Below are 9,311 nucleotides of genomic sequence, written 5' to 3'. Positions count from 1 at the left end.
ACCGTCTTGGAGTTTTGTTTGGCGCACATAATTCATCCTTGGAAAATCCTCACGACATTCACACATGCCTCACCAACCACTCGCGTTTCATCGTACCAACGCGTTCTAAATTATATATATATATATGAACCCCGTTCATATTCAAAAGGAACACTCATATTCAGATGTTCGACCGGCAAGTCACTTCGACGTGGAACCATCACCATGGCCAACCCGCGTTTAACACACGTCCGCGCCCGCCCGGGCCCACCAGGCGACTGCCGCTCGCCAGTCACCCCTGACGTCACACACTCAGCTGTTCTGCTCGCGCGCCGCCTAGCGCAGCGATTACCAAAATATTCGGTAGTGTCCTCGAACTTTCCAGACCAATTTAATAACTTAAAATCTTAAAATTAAAAATGATAAACAAGAATTACAATTTCCTTTTTTAAAACAAAATATAACAAACTTAAATCCAAAATAACTCTTATTACCACGGCCTCCGAAAAGGTTAATAAAATAAGTTAACCATTTCTGCCAACATAAACATTATCAAAGGTAGAGGCTGTAGCACACATGCTACAAATTTTACGTCATAACGTCATAAGAAAACATTGATGAAAAGTTGCATACTTTTTAATTTTCAAATATTATTTACAGTTTTTGCAAATTTAATTTAAATAATTTGTTTAAATATATTCACAAACAATTAGTTAAAAAGCCCGCCTTAACCTGTTTGATATTATAGAAGATTTCCTCGCACTGTGGTTGTCCGGTTATTGCATGCTCGGCTCAGGCGGAACGTGACAATTTTTTGTGCGTGCAGCCGGCATTCATAGATTTATAAGACGTTATCACGTCAAAAAAATAGCGAAGCAACTAAAGAGCCTATACAAAGATGTCTACAACGACACTCAACTGATGGACTGATTGTTTGGACCGGCGAGACGCTGTTCCCACACGCGGCAGTTTGGACAGTCCGATTTGATGGGAAGCCGTCAGTTCGCCAGTTCATCAGTTACGACCGATCAGCTCATCATCCTTGCTCACACACTGCAATTCCGAATGTAATGTTGAGACTGATCCCGTGTGACAGCCTTAAAAGATAGAATTTTAGTACTATATATTATTTGTGTAATTTAATTTAAAATAACATAAGTCGATGAAAAGTCTCAACTAAAGGCACAACAGACTTCCAATAAGATTTTACTGATGAATACAGACAGTATTTCATGTTCTGAACGTTTTACAGTGGCAGACATTGAGTGAATAAGTGGCTTTAAAAACAAATTAATACTATAATCCTTTGTTGAGTACATCTCTGCTGAACCCATATCGATGCTAAAGCGAGTTTTGCCTGGGGAAGGGGGTTGGGACCTCTGGTGAGTATAACCATGCTATCATGCCTGTTTTACAGAAGATGTGCTTTGATTGGGTTGCTGTTTCGACACCTTTCACTCCTTTTAAACCGCCTTTGTAAAGAAATTAGAATAACTTAACTTTTTTAGACATTTGTGAAAGAGCCAATTTTTATATACCAAAAAGCAATGGGCTATTGCACATTATGTTTTAAGAAGTACCATATAAAAAACTGGAGAAAAAATAATGTCAAATATCTAAAACCTAATTTTAGTAATTTTTGTAAGGAGTAATTTTAATCAAAATTCAGTGGGCTATTTAATTTGATGAGAAATGCATGTAGTTAGCTACTTCGTGGAATCCCTATTAGTTGAAAATTTACTATATAATTTATGAAGCCAAACACATTTAAATATCTCAACTGACAGTATAAATCAAAGTTTTTCTTACTCCGAGGGGTTGAATGTATTGCTGAGAAAAATTAATACTGCCTTTTTTTTTCTGCAAAAATTCTTTTAATTCTGAGTTCTTTCTTTAGCCGATAAAAAAAATACGTTTAAAAATTTTCCAACATCAGGCACAGTCACTACCGTCATTAAAACAATGTCTAAGAATATCTGCATGTTCGCACATGACACGCATTATTTATTCGCATTAGGGAGGCTTAAAATAAAAATTCAAAGCCGGGGCTTTACTTTAGATTATGCAGCGCGCGTCCGATGCCTACAATTCGTCCACAGGAACTTCTCACGTGTCCGCGGCGTGCCACCTAAACCAACATCGCCACCTCAATTTTTTTTCCTAGCCTAAGTTAATCTAAGTGTGTGTGTCTGGAAACCCCCCCTCCTCCCCGGTCCAGGTTAGGGGTGGACCTAAGTGTGTCTCAGGCCGAAGCCTAAACACTCTACATTTCGGGGTTTTAACCATGCAGAACTAGGGTGCGTGCATCGTGTGCTAATTGGGGTTTATTGGCCAGCCATGGCCGCGATTGGCGCCCTTTTGGTTGCCTGGCCTAAACATGCATTAAAGCAAGCAAGAAAACTACTGGACAAGAGGGAATAAGGTCCAGGTAAGAAGAGTTGAGCGGGGCAGAAAGATTCAACCATGCAGGGGTTGGGCGCTTAGGCCTTACCCACACCAGCAGTTTCTTCCTTATGATTAGCGGCAGTCTGCGAGAGAAGTCTTTGCATTATTTGACTGAGTCACTCACGACGAGTTTGCTTCTGCAATGAATTCCTGTGATTGGTGTTGTAATAATCAACATGTATCTGATAGAAACTCACCCACTTACGAAACACAGGCAGTGCTACAGTGTTTTAACTTTCAGGTAGTCTCAGAATCGTTTCGCAAAATATGCATTCCCCTAATGATGTACTACTGCTTATGATTGTGTCCTAATACTTGTTCAAAGAGAAGGCTATTTAGTCTATAATTTTGCATGTCCAGTGCGTGAAGACACGTCACACGGCGGCTGTGATTGGCTGAGGTCAAGCAACGACTAGCAAAAGACAGAAATAAAATTTGATCTTCTGATCTTGAAAAGTCAACGTCCCCTTGGGTCGGGAGTTGATTAGGTACATGAACGTTTAAAATGCCTACTGAATGGGGAAGCATCCGCCAAATATTGGGGCAAAACTTACAATTTTTCTTATAAGTGATAAATTTTTAAGGAGTAAAATTTAGTATCATGAGGTGAAAATACTGTCCACGAGTTTACAGTTTACATAGAGATTAAATATTAATTTTACCTTATAAACTAAAATTTTAATATATATATATATTTTTTTGTAGTACTGATGTTGACCAGGACTATGCATCACACCGCTGCCGACCCCCCTCTCTAGCCCACATACGCCCTCTATCAAGGGCGCCCATATGATAATTTGTAGGGGGGGGCCAGACTTAGGGGTATGAAGTATTTTTAATATTTTGGAAGACTTAACTGCGGCTTGTTACTAGCCATAAAATAGTTCCAGTTCTGACCCTGTTAAAATTTTTTGTCCTGTTACTAAAATAATAGACCACAGTACTCATTCGCCATAAAAAAATCTTTATTGGCTACTTTATTAATTAAATATTAACTATTTTATTGAAACAAATGAATTTTTAGAAACACAAATGCAGGAATAGAGTCCTTATACTTTTGAAGCGTCTCGGGTACACGGATATCAAGAATACAGTCCTTCAACTAATTGCTCTCTTTACCCCTAAATAAATGTCGCGTACAAATTAAATTAAAATAATTATAAAGTTTAAAACGTGTTGATCAAAAGATTCAACTTTGGGAGAGAAACGATTTGAGTATGTTATCACAGTCAGAAAACAGTTGTTTTTAAATGTAACACCTGAACTACGCTTATAATTACAGTCAAAAATTGTTTCACAATTAAATGAATATTACTATGTTTCGATATGAATCATAATTGCTTATCATTTAAAATTAGCACAGATGGATTCAGTAGTAAAGCACAGAAAAAATTAGTTTATTATTAAACTAGACTATTTAACCAAACAGTATTTAGATGTTAAGGAATTAAGTGACACCAAAACCAATGAAAATAATCGAAAATTTCTAAATGCTGACATAACTCATATATCAGCTTTCCACAGAAGAGTTTAGTTCGGCGCAATTAATCCACACAAAACAACTGGACATACTATGTCGACGCGTATTTTAAGAATATAAGAAGATCCACATCGCAGTATAATTTTTTTTTTTCGTGTCGTGTGGTGCGGGCCCCCATTTGTGGTGCGGGCCCATAGGCTACAGCCTATATAGCCTGCGCGTAAATACGGCATTGATAAACCCTTAAATAACATGTTCAGAACTTAACTTCAGAATTAAGAGTACATTAGAACCTCGATTTTACGGAGCCCGGACTGAACGAAGCCGCGATTTTACGAATACATTTTTTTCAGGAACCATCTAAAATTCGGAAAATTTGACACCAAAATATATTTTTTAAAAAATTAAAAAAACACTATGAAAACATATAAAGATATTAATTTTTAATGCACAGCGTATTCATATTTTAAAGCTAATACAACAGCCATTTACCGTTAGTGAATATTGTATAAGTTATTGCGGCATCAAACTCAAAATCGAAAAGAAAAAATGGACTAGGTACACTTTATTTGTCGCAAAGTTCGAAATTTCTTAGATTGAAAAATTATGCCAAGGCTGTAAAAATATTTATTTTACCGCAAATGAACTATACTCAACATTCCTTACCCATTCCAACATTTCCAGCTCGTGAACATAGCAACTGAGCTTGAAACCTTGAGAAGCGTGAGAGAAAGAAACGATATTGAGTAGCTACTTCCTCTCCTTTCCGCTAATATCCAGCAACCCAAGCCATTAGGCATTATCTTGACAATTTTCGCATTAATTACCTTCGCTGCATCGGTTTCCCAGTAAAAAACGCTCAAAAATGGTATAAGTGACGCAGCAAGTAGACGTGACGAGCGGATTTTCAACTAAGCTTTTTTTTAACTTACTATACAAACAAATAATTCCCTATGGCTATCACAAATTCAAGGGCTTCTCGCACTAAAATGTACTGTGTTTTTAATGAATGTCTGTCGTTAAAGAGCAGCGTTTTTTTTCACCAAATAAGCCTATGATTAAAGACCGTAAAAATTCGCGGATTCCTTTCGAGACAGGCTGGAATCCAAACTCGTTTAGCTTAATGCTGCGTCAGTGATTGGACCGCAATTTACCTGAAGGACTCTGAGCCAATGGCAAACACTCAACAAAAGAAGTATCGAATCATAAGAATCGCAGTAAACAGTTTCCCCGAGTCGGTAGCCAATGACCATGTGATAGTTGCCAGAGTACATAGGAGAATCGTTTAGTCTATCCTAGTGGTCATTGAAACCGCGAATTTTTCCAGTCCCTACCTATGATCACTTTTATGAAACAGTACAGGTGTACACTGAACTGTGTGCTTGTTCTCCTCGATTATGTTACTAAAAGTGCGTTCATTAATATTTTTCAAGCTGATTTGTTAAAGATTAACTGATAAATATGATAAGGTGAAGTCCATAAAAATGCAAGGCAGGGAATTCTTCCAGCTCATCAACCCGACCCTGGATAGTCTCGTCTGTGTTCAGTCGTCTCTGGCAAGGAGTGGACAAGTTTGCAAACTCAAATATAAATTTATTTTAGTAACACGCGTCTTACGAAAAGGAAAGATATCCAAGAAAGGCATGTCGGACAACCTACTGTCACCACACAAAAGTTAACATGATGCAATGCGTGGTGCAACTGTGTTTAGTCGCTGTGATGTCGCTTTTATATCACTCGTGCAATGAAGCAAGTTGTGGAATGTTAAAAAAAAAAATAAGGGGAGGGCAGAGGGCAGACAGCAGTCATTGTTTTTACTATTTAATATTATATATATTCCGTTCAATAAATTATAACATGTATCTTCACAGGGTGGGGTGTTTGAAATTTTATGAAGATAACGATTTTACGAATGCAATCCAAGCGACTGTGAGCATACGTAAAATCGAGATTCCAGTGTAAATTGCTTTCGAGTCTACTGAAGGTAGCGGAATCCTTATCCCTTTAAACACTTTTGAAGGGAAAAAGTGGTTTTCCTCTAAATTAAAAATTCCAACATAAATTTTACGTTGTAGACTTTTCTGAACAATAATTCTTATTTGAGTAACTTTAAAGGTGTTAGCTTACCTTAAAAATTGTGAATATTCTGAGCGGATGTGACGAATGAGGAAAACTAAGAAACACTACATAATAACAATGGTTTTTATCTTTACACTTTTCACTTATTTATTTGCACTTAAGTTATTTATACTGACTGAATACACTAAACTAAATCTAGACCAGATGCATAAAACTGTAGGTAGACCTAAAGACTATTGAAAAATCTCTGTTTTGAGATGTTATTTGTGAACATACACATTATTATGACGAAAAAGTAGCAAAACATTTCGCCGTCTACAAGCACATGTCAACTGTCGCGTCGTCTAACTCTGACTGGTCTAAATCTGTTGTGTTGTGTTATCGCGCGAGCTTGGGTAGGAATACGAAGGGGAATGACTCGCCACGGGCGTTGCGCTTGAACAGCGTTTTCTCCCTGTACACAACACCTTATATCGCAGCAGCAGAAACTAATGCTTGAACTAACATAACAAATGAAATAGACATGTAAAAAACGATATACAATAATATCTTCATGTTGAATCACTTCTACATAATACCGAATTTAAATAATTTTCTTTAAAGTAAAACACCTGACTACACTATATTTTTTTCCTTCCCTGAAAGCTAGGGGGGGGCCACGGCCCCCCCCCTGCCCCCGGGTATGGGCGCCCTTGCCCTCTATTTCAAACCTCCCTCCAACAAGTGCGTGAGTTCGGTCGCCCGGCGCGGACCTTTTCGGCGCACACCCTAACTTCAGCAGTGGAGACTTCCTCTTTTTAAATAATGTACTTAATAATTAAATAACTGTAATATGTAATACTTAAGTCTTAATTAACGTGTAATTTTTAAAGAATTTAAATATGTTAAATTTAATTGTCCTGTTATATCAATTTACTAACGGTAAATTCGGCATTTCCTGCGGCCATGACACCCGTGGCCCGCGGCAGTCTCTTCGATGGGAATCGTTCTTTTCACAGACGACATAGCCAAACGCCCGATCGTGCATCTTCGGTTTTTTTTTTTTTGTTCGTTGTAAATAAATATGGCGGTGTTGATAAAATGGTCAAGTAGGTTGGGTTAGCTACAATATAAATACTTTAAAACATTGTGGATGGTTGATTTGGTTAGGATAGCTACATAAAAGATACGGGAAAAAAACATGAACTTCGGGGTACTTCGGGTTTTGGCTCTTTCGTCTGTGAAATGAAGGCTTCCCATCTTCGATTCGCCGTGCGGGGTAAGACGTATCTCAGAGACTCGTAGACTTAAACTATTGCTCTCAATTGAATAATTACAAAATTACACTGATCAAAGTTACTGGTACCCCGGCCATCAAAACTCATTAATTACAAATAGATTATTAATTGTACATTAAATATAATTTTAACATTTTCCTTTGACCAACTAAGACATATTATAATCAAGTTTTCACAAAAAAAAAATTAACTAGGAAGTTGAAAAGTTTGTTAGCTCAACCATTGCTAGGTAACTATTTTAGGTTTAACAATTTCTGATATCGTTAACTGTTCACTAGCAATGACTAGAAGTGAGTAGAAGAGGTGGCGGCTCAAAGATTCCGTAGCATTCATGTCAAAGCGTGAGGGAAGCATGTACATTAAAAGGAATTTAGTGATGGAATTGAGCCGGAGAAACGACCGAACTCTTGTACGATCTCTTGGACCCCACTGGAACCAAATGAAAAGGAGGTTCAGTGGTCAAAAATATAAATCGAGGAGTCAAGCAACAGGAATCGAGAAGTCAGGGCTAAAGTTAAGTAGAGAGCCAACTATACGCAAAAAGGTGTAGAATTTCTTACTTACCATTCTGCGGGTGGAATGATGAAAATCACATCCTCTGAAGATGAACTAGTGCTCGCGGCAGACACGCACAAGTCATGCTACGAGATTACCTAGTAATCCGAATTAAAGCAACTAGCCATGTAGAAAATAAAATAAACTAGGGATCACTCCCGGACTCCCTGGGATTAGATCCCTTAAATTAGTCATGGCGGGACTGCTTCACGAAAGAGGGTGTGGGCGAGAAACATCGGAGAGAAGCGGCCACAGTGACGACAGAAGGACGAATCTATTAATCCAAAGGGTTGCATGTAGTTAAAACTTGCGCTAGGGGTCCGGAGGCCTCTGATTGGCTGGAGGTGGTGGTCGAGAGATTGCTCTGCTGACCAAAGAAAAAAAATAACTAAGGTGGCTGGTAGCCTAACTTAAGAGGCATCGGAGGTAACTTTTCGCGCCACGAAAGCAGCGTGCTCCGTCGGGGCGCAGACGAAACAGACTCGGGGTTAGATCACAAAAATCCCGAAAGAGGGACTAGCGTAAGCTTGGCACTTAAGGGACCAGCTGGATCGCGCTCTGTCAGACTAAAAGGGAAATAGATGTGTGGTGGTATCCGTAAGAGGTCTCGTTACAACACCAAACTAAAGTAAAGTAGCTGGCATCTTCGCAACAAGATGGCGAAGGCAGGGCTTTCGCTGGTCAGCGAGATGCCCATAGTTCTGGCTCGCCGAGAGGCGAAGTTAAAGACCCCGGACAGTGCATTCGGTGAAGTTCCTGCTAGCTCGTGAGAAATGTCTTAGGGCGGGCGCCGATATGTGCCCGACAGCCCTGGAACATTAGAATCAGGCATGACTGGAGCTGCTAACTTAAGCTGAGATCTGGGAAGAGGCCTTCCCTGGGAGGACGCTGAGGAAAGCACTCTCTTTCACGAAGCCAGACACTGTCGCGTTTGTAGCCTGAGGCGGGAAGAAAAATGATGGCTAATACTTGGCTGGCGAAATCACACCAGGGCCTCGGGTGCGGCACTGGGAAAATGTCGCGGGATTCTAATAGGAAAGATTTAATCATGATTAACAATGAGCTATCAAAATTTATATTAGAGGTTTTAGGTGAAAAATTAATTTAAGTTAATTATTTCAAATTTGCGACAGTTATCATAACTAAAATTAAAGGTTTGTTAGGTTAGAATTATTTTAAATTCTCCATGACATTAGAATAGGTATATAAATCCTTGCATTATGGTTTTTAATTTATGAGCAATCGGCACCCTTCGCTATCTATAATAGACCACATTTCCAAAGAGTAAGTGTGATACACAATAAAAGTCTTCTAAAAAGTTATTTCAGTAAGTTTAGTATGCTGTGCATTTTCCTCTATAGACATAATTCATTGATGTTTTTCAAAAAAACTTCATGGTTAATAAATCAAAAGTTTTCAATTATTAAGGAATTTCTAAACATTTTTACACTGTAAAAAATGCTTCTATCTACAGCTATAGGTATAGAGAATACAGA

This window comes from Bacillus rossius, chromosome 14 (genome assembly GCF_032445375.1).
Source record: "Bacillus rossius redtenbacheri isolate Brsri chromosome 14, Brsri_v3, whole genome shotgun sequence".
Classification (NCBI taxonomy): Eukaryota; Metazoa; Arthropoda; class Insecta; order Phasmatodea; family Bacillidae; genus Bacillus; species Bacillus rossius.
Note: the sequence above shows the minus strand (reverse complement) of the source record.